Source organism: Nylanderia fulva, unplaced genomic scaffold, assembly GCF_048542155.1.
Source record: "Nylanderia fulva isolate GAGA-0341 unplaced genomic scaffold, ASM4854215v1 Scaffold10, whole genome shotgun sequence".
Classification (NCBI taxonomy): domain Eukaryota; kingdom Metazoa; phylum Arthropoda; class Insecta; order Hymenoptera; family Formicidae; genus Nylanderia; species Nylanderia fulva.
The window spans coordinates 2,968,761-2,983,340 of NW_028189193.1; the positions used below are offsets into that span (position 1 = coordinate 2,968,761).

At 39.8% G+C, this 14,580-nt stretch overlaps 1 protein-coding gene across 1 annotated transcript in view; it reads right to left on the reverse strand.

The window, feature by feature from the left end:
- Nucleotides 1-14,580, reverse strand: part of sfl (N-deacetylase and N-sulfotransferase sfl) — a 263,272-nt gene that overhangs the window by 247,349 nt on the left and 1,343 nt on the right. The window lies entirely within an intron of this gene.

Consider the following 14,580-nt stretch of genomic DNA (forward strand, 5'->3'; position numbering starts at 1 on the left):
GGTCTCCATTGTACATTTAAACGTCCTCCACCGCTGTGACTCTCACTCACCCCTTTGCATGCCATGTTACCCTCTCTCGCGCGCCGTTCTCCGCGATTATTCAGCGATGACAAACGAGTGTCCCATCTTGCGGGGCTCGCACCCTCGTCCACCATGCCCCCGTTATCTACGATAACTCTAGCTCTTACGAGCTACCTCGCACCACGGACTCGGGCAACGTACTCCTTATTTTTGTCTTTCGCAAGACAAATTGCGGGAAAACGCTGCGAATTACGACGGCAAGAAAAGAGGTGGCCGTCGTAGTCGGAAAAGATATTTTAATGGTTCAAGTAACGAGGGACGAAACTAGTACTTTCAGTTGTCGGTTGCTGCGGAAATTTATAGCCGAAAATTATAGAAAATTAAATATAAAAAATTTAAGTAGGAAATGGGTTAATATATAAAAGCCGAAGCGGAAGTGGATAAGTAAGAATGATTAAATTATGTAGAAATATTCTCAAATTACGTTATCGAACGTCTCGCGTTTCTTCTTTCTTTGGCTCATCTAAGATTAATAGCTCACTTTCTACATGAATTTTTATATTTAATATATTCGAGCTTTATTATGGAAAATTATATCGTATTTGTTCGACGTGTCCGATTACGTTCATATTATAAGCTTCACGATACCGTACATTAATTATTTCTTAATTAATCCATTAATTAATTAATCAATTTTTACAAAAGATTTGACAGGAGCACTCTATGCAATTTTAATTTATATCGACCGGTTAAATTACATTTCATTGTTCATCTCGGCGGAATTATTCTTCGCCGGCGGATAGGGTAAGCAATATCGATCAAAGTCGAAATTCGGCATGTAGTGTACAATCGACGTGCATTTTCGTGCCCGCGAATAGGTACACAGTATAGATGCGCGAGCGTCGTACGTTAGATTTTACGATGAGATAGCAGATGGGGGTGGCTATTTAATTGCAACGTTTGATCGCACTTGCAAGCTTGCTGCCCCTACCTTACGTAACTCATATATGTGCATATCCATACATACATATATCGATGTGTTTTCGGACCACAAGCGTTGCCGTAAGCCAATATCGATCCGAACCGCCTAGTTGGACACGCGAAGCATTTGTGAAATTTAGGCACTGGGTCAATTGATGGGTAATTTCGAATAAAAGTTCAGAATTGTGTCGGAATAAAATCGCGTCGAGTCGTTAATAAAATAATAAAATACAATATAGATATATTGTTGTACGAACTACTTTTCAAATTTTACTGCAATTTTATTGATACTAAATGAAGCTTTTAACTACACGTTAGCCTCGTAATAGCCCGCGGTTCGTAACACCACAAGCACCGTATATCGTCTATAATTGCGTTTAGTTTGTTCCCACAGATTAACGCGAACGCGCGTTTACGCGCTTTATTCCTTATTTACATAAACCTCTTAAGAGAAATGGGGCAAATTCAACAATGAGGGAAGAGATTGATGAAATAAAAAAAATTGGATCAATTTACAAAGGAGGAGGGCCTTCAAATTGTAGCATGTAATTTTTACTTATTCTTGCGTTTCACATACCTACACATGTGCGACATAATTGCGCTCTTCTGACAATGAACAGGATAAAAGAAAAATTCTTACAATTGCGACGAGATTCCCTTCTTTCATCTGCGTTCGTTATTAACGATAGAACGATAGAATGTCTAGATTTCTTTCAGAAAATATAACGATCTAAAATCGATATGATATGGTTGGTATCACGTGTAATCTTGACTCAACTATTTTTGGCACGATGACGCGCGTGTCGAAGAAAGAAGAAAATAGCTCCAGAAAAGAAGAAGCACAAATAACAAAGGTAACTTTAGATTTTCGATTTTTGTAAAGCTATCGTATGTCGCGAACCGATTTTGGCTTTAGATTTTATTAGATTCTTATTGAGCGTAAAAATAATTCGAATTTGTGAATGACGAAAATTTCACAATAATTGATACAAATTGACAATGTGCTTTTAGATAAAATGCAAATTCTATCAAACAAAATTAATAAAATCACGACTAAAACTTTAGTTTTAAAAATAAAAATTCAACACATATGTCACATATATGTCATAGGTTGCAATATTAAGATCTCCAAATTATATAATGATGAACGGAATTAAAGGAAGCCTAGCTACTCTAATGAAGAGAGAATGATTGGTCGCGAAACAACCGTACACGGAAACGGAGCGAAATGACTTTCTACTCGGTGGATGTAGTTGCTTTTTTCTTTGTTTCTGCCGCGAGCAGAAAGTCATATCTCGTCGCTACGCGGAATGCGAGGAGGGATGAGATGGGGAAGAAAGCGAGTCGCTTTTTACGCGAACGATGAAGGGTGTGCCGTCGTTGTACAGGAGACGGCGGCGAAGTGACAAATTACTCGAGTTTATCCGCAGCCCCCGTTTTTAAGGGGCCGCGCATTCCACCTCGGGAATCAAGCGGTGCTGAGCGACGGGAAACTCGAAGACCCCCAGAATTTCTCGTCCGCGTCTATCCATCATATAAACCTGCGGCGACAATGCTTACAACATCCTTCCGTCACGTCGTCGAGGATCTCTCTCGTCCAAAGCTCAGGATCACTTTGCCGTCTCCGCCCCAAAAGTTTATGAAGCATTCACAGGAGTCTGACTCGTCCGCCTCTCTCTCTCTCTCTCTTCGCCGACAATCGTTTTCTGACGAAAAGAGTTGTTGCCTGAATTTGTGTCCCGGAATGGAGAAAGATCGATGACATATTTTATGCATGAGAATTATAAGATCAAATAAATCATATAAATATTTGTGAGTTTATCCCTCGATATATTTATAGTCCGCAAATTAAATTTAGATGAAATTTTAAATATCAAAGTTGAAGGATTTCATAATAAATAGTAATTAGCAATTGTGTAATTTTAACATCGCGAAGGAGTGAAATCGTTAGGCATCAAGTCAAACACCAAGTCAAACACAATTCACGATATCCAATTAAGACTGTTATATCAACCGACTTAAATAAATCTAGCCCCTGGCGCAAAGTACATAGTAAACGTCCTTATACTGATTATTCGCCGGAAGTTGGACAGCTTATGCTGCGGTTTATTCCGAGTTTATTCCGCTTCGGGAAGCGCGGCGGTCGCGTTTCTACGAGCGATTCCGGGCGAGTCGCACTTTCGGGATGTAGGATCTAATGTTAGTGCACCGCGATAGCGATCTATGAGCAAGGGGAATCACACGACGATTGGATCCGCAGTCGTCTTGGCGCCATCCCTGACTCGCCGATCGATTCCGGGTTCTATCGTTATCCCGGACTACGACGGAGTTTAATACCGCGCGCCAGTTTAAGGGCAAACGAAAGTTTTGTAAAGTTTCGGGACGTGTCACGTGCAGTGGTTTACAGTGATCTACGGTTGAGGCAAAAGTTCTTACGATCGTGTGACATGATTACTCTCACGGTAGACGGAGCATCCGAGAAAAGTAGCCTTATCGGGATAACGATAAGTTGTTCGCCGTTCGTCCTAGAAGGAGAACGATCGTGCATATTTGAAAAGAATGATAAGACGAAACGAAATTTCAGTTTTTCGCGGAAAAACTTTAAACGGGTTGACTTGACCAAAAAAAAAAAAAGACGAACAGTTAAGAAATGTATCGATGGAGAAAGTTATAATTTTCTTTGAACATTCCTTTAAAGAACCATGACTTGCTCTCTCTCTCTCTCTCTCTCCCTTTCTGCTACTGCTTCGCTTTAAACTTTAACGGTGATTTGAATTTACAATTGACCCGGTGACTGGCCTCGTCGGCCAATATCTCGAGTTACACATGAATATTAAAGGCTATTTCTTAACCCGCTTGCACGTAACCCGAGATACTTCATGCCCCTGGCAATTCTCAAAAACGGCAGACCATCGACGAGGAGCATCGATATATACATATATATATATATATATATATATATATACGTGTACCTATTTCCATTTTACGTTCACGCGGAAGTTGTTCCAGATCCGCTTACGTTAAGAGCCTTCTCTCAGACGAAGCATCATCCAGAAACACGAGCGAAAGATACATCCAAAATACCATCTACGTCGATAATCGGTCGTAAATAGAAAGGAGAGAGGCGGCGCAATAAAATCAAATTAATCTCGTCACGGACGATTAACGCTCTTTGATTACTCCAGCGATGAGGGTCGGCCTCAAAGTAAAATCATCCCTCACCGAGAACCCTTTTCTCATCTACACGCCCGATTGTCTTTTATATACGTCTTGGCTTCTCAAGGCGACGTTCGTTTCGAGGTTCCTCCCTCGCTCTCGCCCTTTTCCGCCACGACGATTCTGTCCCACCCCCTAAGTATAACGAGCTGTAGCAAACACCTTCCGAGCTCTCGAGATTAATTACGAGGTATCGGAGTAATTGAAGACGAAGCGCGCTGACAAAGTTCCGAGGACGAAAGAGGGAAGCGCATTCAAACGAAGGCTGTCGCTGGCTGACTCTATTGTCTCTGACCCTCGCGCCACCTGAACCCATCCCCTTCTTACTCCCTCCCCAACCTGGCGCAGTTCATTCATTCCTAACGAGTTGGCAACGTTATCGGTTAGAACGGACAGCGCCATGGCGTGTCCACTGAGACGTTAACACCGATACTCATCCACCTATTCTGAACCCTCCCGTGGTGATCCGGAAGCATCGTTGTCTCGTGTTCCTACATACGCGTCCCTGTATTTATACATGTGCGAGTGTACACGTGTGCATCTATATAATACTGCAGATATAACGTCCAATGAACGACCGCAGACCGGCCTGGGTACACTCGAGTGATTTTCAAGCTGGTCGCAATAGGATACCCCGCTGCGTCGTACTCTGCATCGGTTAACCCGGCCAGTAGCAGATCGTCCCTAGGGATGACGCCGATCAGCCATCGCCACGAGAGATCGTCGTCTCTTTCCCGATCCGGCCAGTCCCGCCGATTTTCCCTCGTATTCGACACGTTTCCCACTGGATTTTCAATCCCATTCCACGTACACTGTTTGCACGTTCTCCAATCTATCCCCTTTTGGTAACCGGACTCCCGGTTTCTTTTTTTCCACTCCCCGCGGTCGCGATAAATAGAAAACAACAGCGGCGATGGAATTTAGTGGATTGGTTAGAGAGTCGCCACTACGGGAGAGTAACGAGTCTGCGGTCATCTCCAGGCTGTTTTCGCGGCGGCGTTTCCGAGCGAAGTGGAACCGCAGTGAAAATATAATTCAGCCGAAAAGTTCGGGCCGGGTAATGAAGAAGGATAAGGCGAGAGCCGTCGGTTGTAGTATGTATGCGGTATGCGGGCCGATGTTCACGGAAACGTGGTGTTTTCGTTAGAGACAGCGTCTGGCGCAATTTATCGTTAGACCCGATCCGTATGTTACACGTTGCTGCAACATCCGTCACTACGTGCTCGTTCAGAAAAACAGGCGTTGCGCGCCAATTAGTATTATCTCCGCTCCGCCACCTCTGCGCGAGATACTTTGGAAAATATGTATACAGTGTTTTGGAGAACCGTGTAATTCTGCGTCGCGTTTTCAAACTCGTTCGACATTTTACTGTTCAACTTTTGACATAATTTTCTACAATATTTTTCGATTAAAATGTAAGCTGATAAATGTATTGATATTTAAATTTAAAAATCTGTGAATCTCGGAAAAATAAATCGTTCGAAATATTTCACGAAATTGAAATTTCCTGTTTCAACGAAAAGTAGGTGATAAATCCTTGGCAGAGAACCCCGTACAAGTCAAGAATCATAGTCAGTTGCTTCGCGAAGTTCAACGACGAAATCTCACACTCGTTTCATAAATTTCCTCTAACTAACTTACGATTATTCAAATAACTTATCGTAGAATAATTTCAAGAGTTCATTGCGCTTGACGTAACATCGTGGAAATCGCGAAGAGCCTCCAACTCCGGACAGTGTAAATCGACTTCGAAAATTCACAGGTTCCTAGAAAGCATCTTGGTCGGAATAATTTTATCATATTTTCGTATTATATGTCTGTACATTTATGAGCGGATTAAATCCCGTCTAATAAAAATACAATTTTCCTCTCTTCTTCATTGCAAAATAGTTTTATTTTCAATTTAGAAATTCACTATCATAAAATGTTATCGCAAACAAACGATGCTGGAATTGCTACGAATTTGCGAGACAAATGGCGAAGTATACATTCCACGGCTTTATGAAACACATCTCCGTGAAAGACAACCATTACGAGCGATGCGATAAGATCGCTTCACGGCTTCTTAAAAGCGAACCTCCGTTCGAATCTAATCTCTTCGCGATAGGGGGAAACGTATCCGCTCCATAATCTTTCCCTTTATCATCCTCCATTGATGCTTCCGAGGCTGTGGTTAAATCCGGCGATTGACAGACGAAGATTGAAGGGCGGCCATGCTCGCCAAGGCGGAATAAGACACCGTTTAACGCAGTATCGAAAAAGGGGGAAAAAGAGATAAAGATGAAAAAAAAAAAAAAATATTACAGAGGAGTGGCACGCAGATTAAAAGAGCTCTACATAGAGCTTATCCACTGCGATAGAGATCCACCTGCTTCCTCCCCTCCAATCTTAAATCCGTCCATCTCCTTCCCACGCGTTTCTTCCTTCTCTCCTCTTCTCTCTTCGTCGAAGACAGGAGTTGGCCTAACGCCAGGGAAAAGCAATATTGTAGCAGCAGGCTATCGTGACTCCAGCTTGCTAACATTCTACCTGCGTCGTATGTATGTACAGGATGCGTCAGAAGTCGCGCGTAATCTCGTAGGTAGATACTCTAGAGTAGCATGATAAATTTTCGCGAGCAAGTTCTTCTACGGTTTTGCGGTAATAAATTTTCTCACGACGTTACTTAACATTTAAAGTGATATAGCGCGAAAATGCAAGAGTAATAAATAAGAAATGGATAAATAATATATATTGTAATTTTCTTTTTATTCGTTTGTGCTTTATATGTACATATATTTGAAGCTTAATATCATAAAAGATTCAAAATCTTGCTAGGAAAAACCTGGCTCTAGATTCCTCGAGAAATCTCGTGAGAGGAGAAACGCGCGAGCTTCTGATACATCCTGTAGACATGTAAAACGTAACACATATAACACGGGGCCAGGCATACTATCTTACTTACTAAGCACTACTACGACCAACCACCATCACCACCAACCATCACGAAGCACCATTGCTACCCTCCCCGCCACTCTGATTTATAACCCTCGGCCTAATATACTGTTTTAAAGGCGACGTTGTCGGAGAGGAATCTCGATGGATGTCGGGAAGCGATATCGTCCGCGGAACCGCTTCCGGGCGCGATGCCGGTTCGTGAAGATGCTAGACAGGAAGTCGTTATCAGCCATCGCGTCCATTAACGCACGCGTATAACGTTCCCTTGGCCAAGTTAATCCCCTAACACAGCTATAAAGCTGATGCATCGTCGTGTTTTGTAAGAAAATCGCACGGGCATTATATCCGCCGGTTATGGAAATATTTTCATTCTTGTAGCGCGGAGATTCGAAGCGGACGGTCAAGAAGACATAATGGATAACTCGGTATTAAGAGGAAATGTATGAGGAGAAAATAGCCTGCAATTATCTAAGAAATGGATTCGCGCGCGAAAAGAAAATTTGCGACGAACGATTTTAATTGCAAAGAAGACGCTCTCGTTGAGATAGAACATATATGATCGAGATCTGGTTAAAAGTGTATATATGTATACTTTATAGCTCTATCACTGCCAATGTCTCATTTAGAACGCGCATATTAATTACGTCACGATTACCTGCAGTGACCCACAACCTCGATAGCTCGCATTCGCGTGATGTGGAGGTTTCTGTAGATATCGAAAGATCGCCGTTGCTGATTAGAGACACTGCGGCGCCGTAATGACATCCCCTATAATCGTGTAGATATGAGCCGAACGCGTTTGCACACTCTCTGAAACTATCCAAAATTTCTCTCTGTAAAAAGAGAACTGGAAGATCGGAGCAACTGATGTAACCGGTCGTTTACCGATATTATATGCACCGTCGTTCTCCAACTTTATTTACCGTTTCGGTGATACCGGAGTCAACAGGGCACTTTAAAAGTGTTTAGATAAGTGAACGTGGGGTTTTTTTTAACCGACACGCGGGCTGATTCCGCGGCTGCGGAAGAACGATACGGTGGCTTTATAAACGCCTCTGTTTTCGAAACTTAAATCGTTTCGTGCTAGACGGCACGAAATCGATATTGTTCTCCGAAGGACACAATACTTGTCACGCGTGGAATTTCCACGTAAAATGTTTTGCAACCGGAACCGGAACTGGGATAGCGTGATTATTTACCTGGAATTCCAAATCGCGTTGCCCACTCGCTTCTTCGGCCACAAACGACAATATTTTCGATATCTGCCGGTGCAACACGAAATCGATATTCGGTTCCGCAAAGTAGCCGCAATGGTTGGACGGAGTCCCATCTAACGCGCGAATATTTGCGGAATAATATTTTTGAAAATGTAGATTTAACGATTTATCTCTTTTTTAAGATTCTGAACTGTCGACGTAAGCGGATACAACCAAACCCTTTTTTATGCAATATCATTTTGATGCGACGTGGGATAGATATAACGCTCAAAAAATATAGTTAATCTCAAAAATATTCCGAAGGGTGTGAAAATATATTACAATTTTAATTTTTCGCGAACAATTCTGCAATTAGCAAAAGCTAATATATATGTAAATATACATTAAATATAAATTAAATATTTTTAAAAATTGAATAAAAATATTATACATATATAAAAAACTTTAATATTCAACATTTAACAAATATATTAAAAATATTAAATGTTATAATAGTTTATATAACTTTGAAAAACTTTTATTTTTCCAAGCCTAAACTTCATAATGCGATAGAGATGAAATCCTGATCATCTTTCCATTTTGATCCTGTTGCGTTAAATCGAATACCTAGCAAAAAAAAAAAAAAAAAAAAATCAATCCCATTATGACAATCTAAACGATATCGCGTTGCTGCGTCGTCGCCGAGGATGCGACAGCGTCAGTCGAAGGAGTAAATCATAGAAATACTCCTTGGCGCTCGTGAATCCGATCGACTTCGCGGAGCACAGACAAGAATGGAGCGAGAAAAAGAGAGAAAAACGAAATATATATATATATATATATTGAAAGACGGAGACTTACGTTATCTTCTCCGTCTTCCGAGTTTAAATCGCTCACGCTCGACAGGTCGAAATCGATATCGCTCTCGACGAAGCGGCGCGGCGTCAGCAGACACACGCTCCTTTCCTTGGCGCGCTATACGTCCAGCACCGTCTTCGCAGCATGCGAGAGCGTTTCCCGTCGATCTTCCGCGCCATCCTCTCGACTTGCGCCCGGGAAATCTCGGGCGCGCGCGCTTAAATAATCGAGCGTGGCGTGCATTCAATCGTTGCAGCAACTTGCCTTGGCTATTCCATCCGGATAGGATTTGCCTGCGCTTCCTATCGCGAGGGAGAGACTTTCTCCGGGAGAGAGCGTTTCCTTGGAGAATTCGCGAGGCTTCGCTTTAGTTCGCGCGATGACGCTGGAGGCTGTCTGGTCTAAAGTTTCTGAGGGAAACTCGCCAACTTCACATTAACCCTTCGACGATGATGCGTCGTTCTATACGAGGTCTGCGCGCTTCAACATCTCATCGCATTTGCATGTTATACATTTCGCTGTAACTCGAGATCTTGCCGAAAATTTGAAAGAGCGTACGTAGAAACGCGGGATATATATTTTAGAATGGATATTTAGCGCGAGGAGGATAAAAATTAATCTGTTTACTCTCGCTTCCTTCCACGATGAAAAATTCTTGAAAATTATTTAAGAGAAAAACTATAAAAATGATGAACATTTTCAAAGATAACAACGAGTTTGTTCTATAACGGACCACATGAAAAATTCAATCGATGCTCGCCAAAGCAGATGATCGCTATTAAGCAATATGGTATCAGTCTAATATGATTTCCACGCTCATACGACCGCAGATTTTGGCATGAGTGCAGATTGCCACGTAGTGGACGCTACTTGTCTACGATAATATGATTTATCTCGCCGAGAGTGTGTCTGGTCCCCTCGGAACGGCTGCGGAACGATAAATATCGACAAGCGCCCGCGATTGAATAAATCATCAACGATAGAACAGGAACCAGGACACTCGTTCGCCGCGGCAGACGGTTTCATAAATGGCAGTTTAAACTGGAAAGGGAAATGGTCCTGTTAGTTCTCTGCCAGACCAGGACAAGAATTTCCTGCGTTTAATAGCCACGGTACTCTCCACGGTCGAAACGCGATTACGCAAAATTTATTTTCCGATATCGCTTCCCGCACTACGGCTGGAAACGACTTCGTTTAAGGATACAACGAAGACAACGGCGAACATTCGTAAAAGTAAAGCGAGAGTGTAAAATCTAATCACACGCCCGGGCACGACTTTGCTTTGTCGAAATCACTTTCCCGTCGCGAAAATCTCGTTCCCCCCATTTCCATTTGAAGAATGCAATCGGAGTTGGCGCGCTAATAGAATTTAGGGGCACGTCGGAATCGATTTACGTCCCCTTCGTCGTTCGGCTACGGTCGCTGCTAATCCGTTTTGTCCTGAAAATTTTCAAGATTCGCTCGGACAAAGTGTCGAAATTCATATACGACAATTTCCAGCCTACGGTAACCAAAATTACACGTGTATTTTTTTCGCTTTGTTATTCTCGCGATCGTAAATTAAATGATTTTGCCAGTGTACCATAAATTATATTTGCGATCGACCGCAAAATAAAATTATTTTTTACGTTTTTAATTTTCGAAAGCTGTTCCGCATGATTGACAAACTACGAACGTATTTTACGAAAAACGCATTTTTGTACGCCAATCGTAATCGACAGAAATTTACATTCGTCGAGTTTGCCGCAGGATAGGTAGAAAATTAAAAAAGAGGATCTCTAAAAAGCCCTGCCACGTACGCGAAACGAATTGTATTTTTTTTTTCGCGCACCGCTAAATTGTGCCGATTCAGAATCTTGAAATACCTACAGTAAATTGCAAAAAGGGCAAAAGCCAGTGACGAAACGAATTTCAATTGCCTTCTGGTGAATCAAAATGCTCCGTCGCAGTTGCCGCGTCGTGAGTGAGTAATGGTGGTTTGATTTAAACTTTCTCTCGATAAATGAATCTCTATCTCTATATAGTGACGATTGATGATGCCAAGATCGTAGATTCGATGGACAGATGTCTATTACGATCAAATATTCATCTATATTACGCATTGTTCATTCGCGAATAGAATTTTCGTTATTTAGGTTTTAGAAAAAACTAGTCGAGAATTGTCATTAATTATTTTATTACAAAGATGGCAAGTTTGCGTAATTATCAAAAATGACAATTTAAAAAAAAAATGCAAAGTGGAGTCGGAATAAAAAGAGACAAAAAGGCATAGGATTTTTATCGGCTCGAGTCTCTTCCACGAGAATAATAATGCCAATACTGTCGCTAAATACGTTTCTAAATGACACTGGAAATGGGAATCTTGATATGTGCGCTCATAATGATACATCCACAATCTCTGAGTGACAAACGGCGACACGCTTATACATTCATATATTCATTACCGACATTCAGAAACTTCCGTCCTCTTTCTCTGTCGTCGTACCGCGGAACTGGGACAAAGTGTCGTATACAGTAAAGGTGAACACGACGAGGAAAGCGATATTAACAGGATCACGTTGAAAGCTATGCCGAGGAATGCAAATAGATTCTGTTTCAATTAAAGCCAGCGCGCTCTACCCCTGGATTCGTTCGATTATAATACTCGCATTGAACGAAATGGATAGATATACATTATATATTTCTATTAACAAAATAATCGATAATACAAACACTGCAGAATAAACACGAGACAATTCCGTATAATCGATTCATGTATTACAAATTATTTCGTGTTATCTTCTTATAATTAAGAAAGACTTCTTGATGTAATATCATGAAAAAGATTCATCAGTTTTAATAATGAATTATTGAGACGTGAATAAGATAATTGATTTATACGTGCATTCATTACATCTACATGCATTTCTCCAATAGAAGAGACATTTGTAATTGTAACAAAGATAGAATTATCATTTTGTACACCTAACGTGCGATATGATCAAGAATAGAAAGGCATTGCGAATGTGGTCTGCATAAAGTCCAGTATTACAAAAGGGAATACGTAATGATGTACTTAAAAGGGTGCGCAGGGTCAAAGGGAAGGTTAAATGTATCAAACTACGACTACGTGCGAGAAATACGTACAGAGAATTACGGAGTATTTCGAAATCTGACTTTAATCTTCGCACTGTCGACGCGATGTCGACCAGACCGACATCCGTCCAGAACCAGGAATGTTCGAATAATTATTTTCAGCAGATCATTATACGTTCTCTCTCGCCCTCTCTCTCTCTTTTCTTCATGTTGAAAGTATATGCTGTTCGGTAGCGGAAGGCGTTATAATTGAATAATTTATCAGCGTCCGTGATGAGAAACGATTAGCTAAACTTGGACGATACTTCCACCGGTTACCGAGGTTTCAAAGTGGCCGCTTTCAAAGTGGAAGCTTAATACGAAGCTTCACAGGACGAAGTTCGCGAGCTACACTTTTAAATTGCGCCGCGCAAAAGAGTTTATAATAAGGCGTACACCGGAGATTTACCGAGGGAAGAAGCACGAACTGTTGTCGATAGCGGAAGGTGCGGAGTTACGTTCATTAAATCATAAACGCGAAAATGGATAGTGCATAGTCCAGGGATCCAGGTTTAAAGTTTGACTCGTTACGGAGGAGGATATAAGGAAGAAGTAACATAAAAAAAGAGAGATAGGGAGAAGAAAGGGATAGAAAAGGGTGGTCTGGAAAGCGGCGCGGAACGAAAATGAGAAAGGTGAATGATGTAAAGAGCGTGCGTGACTCTTTATTCCTGGGATATTTGCATTCATGAATCCCGTGACGTGGAAAAGCCGCAGACACATGCAGCATTCATCGTAATGCGGCGCGGATTACTAGCGCATAATGTGATTTCGCCATATCAGTTTTTTCTTATTGTATCATCGCGGCATATATTGAACATCACGCAGCTTTGCGGTAAATATAGATATAGTTTTATGTTTATATTTTTAAATATGCAAATAAAATTTTGCGAATCTGTGTTTCATACAGATATAGTAAAGTAAAAATTATTTTATGCGAGCTCTAATCCTTTCAAAATTAATTATACTTTCTTTCTTTCTTTTAAAAAAATGTTTTAAATTTCTTTTCATAAAATATATGTTGTGTATGTTTATACATCGCATAATGTAAATTAGGCGGTGTAAATGTCAGATAACATAAATGTTCAAGGAAACTCATAGAAACGTCTGCTATGTCTCCTACATACAATAACCTGGCAGTAATCGATCAAGCTGAAAAATGTCAGGAACCACAGAAAACATATTTCGCTGAAACCGCACTAGAATTTCGTGAAATTTTACGACCGAAAGTTAAGCTGATCCGACGAAGACAAAGTTCAGGGCTATTACCCTTGTCGTCAGAACGTGACTTGAATGAGAATACATGTAACTAAAAAAATGTAGGATTTTCCAGATCATATGCTGCCTTTTTCTTCGGAAAGAAAAAATTATACATATTTTTTTTCCTATGTACATATATGCAAATTATATTGATATTTTGAAAAAAGAACATGTAATATTATTTTATAGCTGTTATAATAAAAAAAAACGAAAATATTATATACACACAAACATTTATAGTTCATATAATTAGTAGAGCATATAATTCTGAGTCTCATAATAGCACTTTGCCGTAGAAAATACTTAAACTTTTACATAATATTTTCTTGTATAAATGTTACATAATTACACGTGATTAAATCTCCTTTGTGTTTTGTATCGTTTTCTTATTCTTAATTTCATCTTAATTTTTGCAAATTAATTCCAACAACAAAAATTATTTTTTTCATTAAACATATATGACGGAGCAGATTAATATAGAAATGATACGTGATATAAATACAAATTATAAGAAATAATCTGTAAAAAAACTTATTTTATTTTTTAATTGAAGTATATATCTGTGTGGTGCCATCTCACGATAAAGATGATAAGTATTTTTCAACTTATAATTAGATAAGTTGTCTCAATAATTTAAGTAAGTATTTAATTTTGTAGCACATATAATAAAAAAATAAAATAAATTACATATACTTAAGCAAATAAGTTTCTTCACAAAAGTTTTTTTAAATTATTATTTTAATAAAATGATTAAGAAATGTTAAAAATTTATATAATAAATTATTTTTTTTGAAAAATAAAATCTAATATATGTTTTATTTATTTAAATAATAAAAACAATAAATATAATTAAAAAGTATACTGTGCTTATATAAGATAAATTAATATTATTTATTTGCAAAAATAACCACGAATTAAAAAATAAAAAATCTATATGACAAAGTTTTATTTATTATATTATATTACATCTTTTGTTATTTATCATGTACATATATAC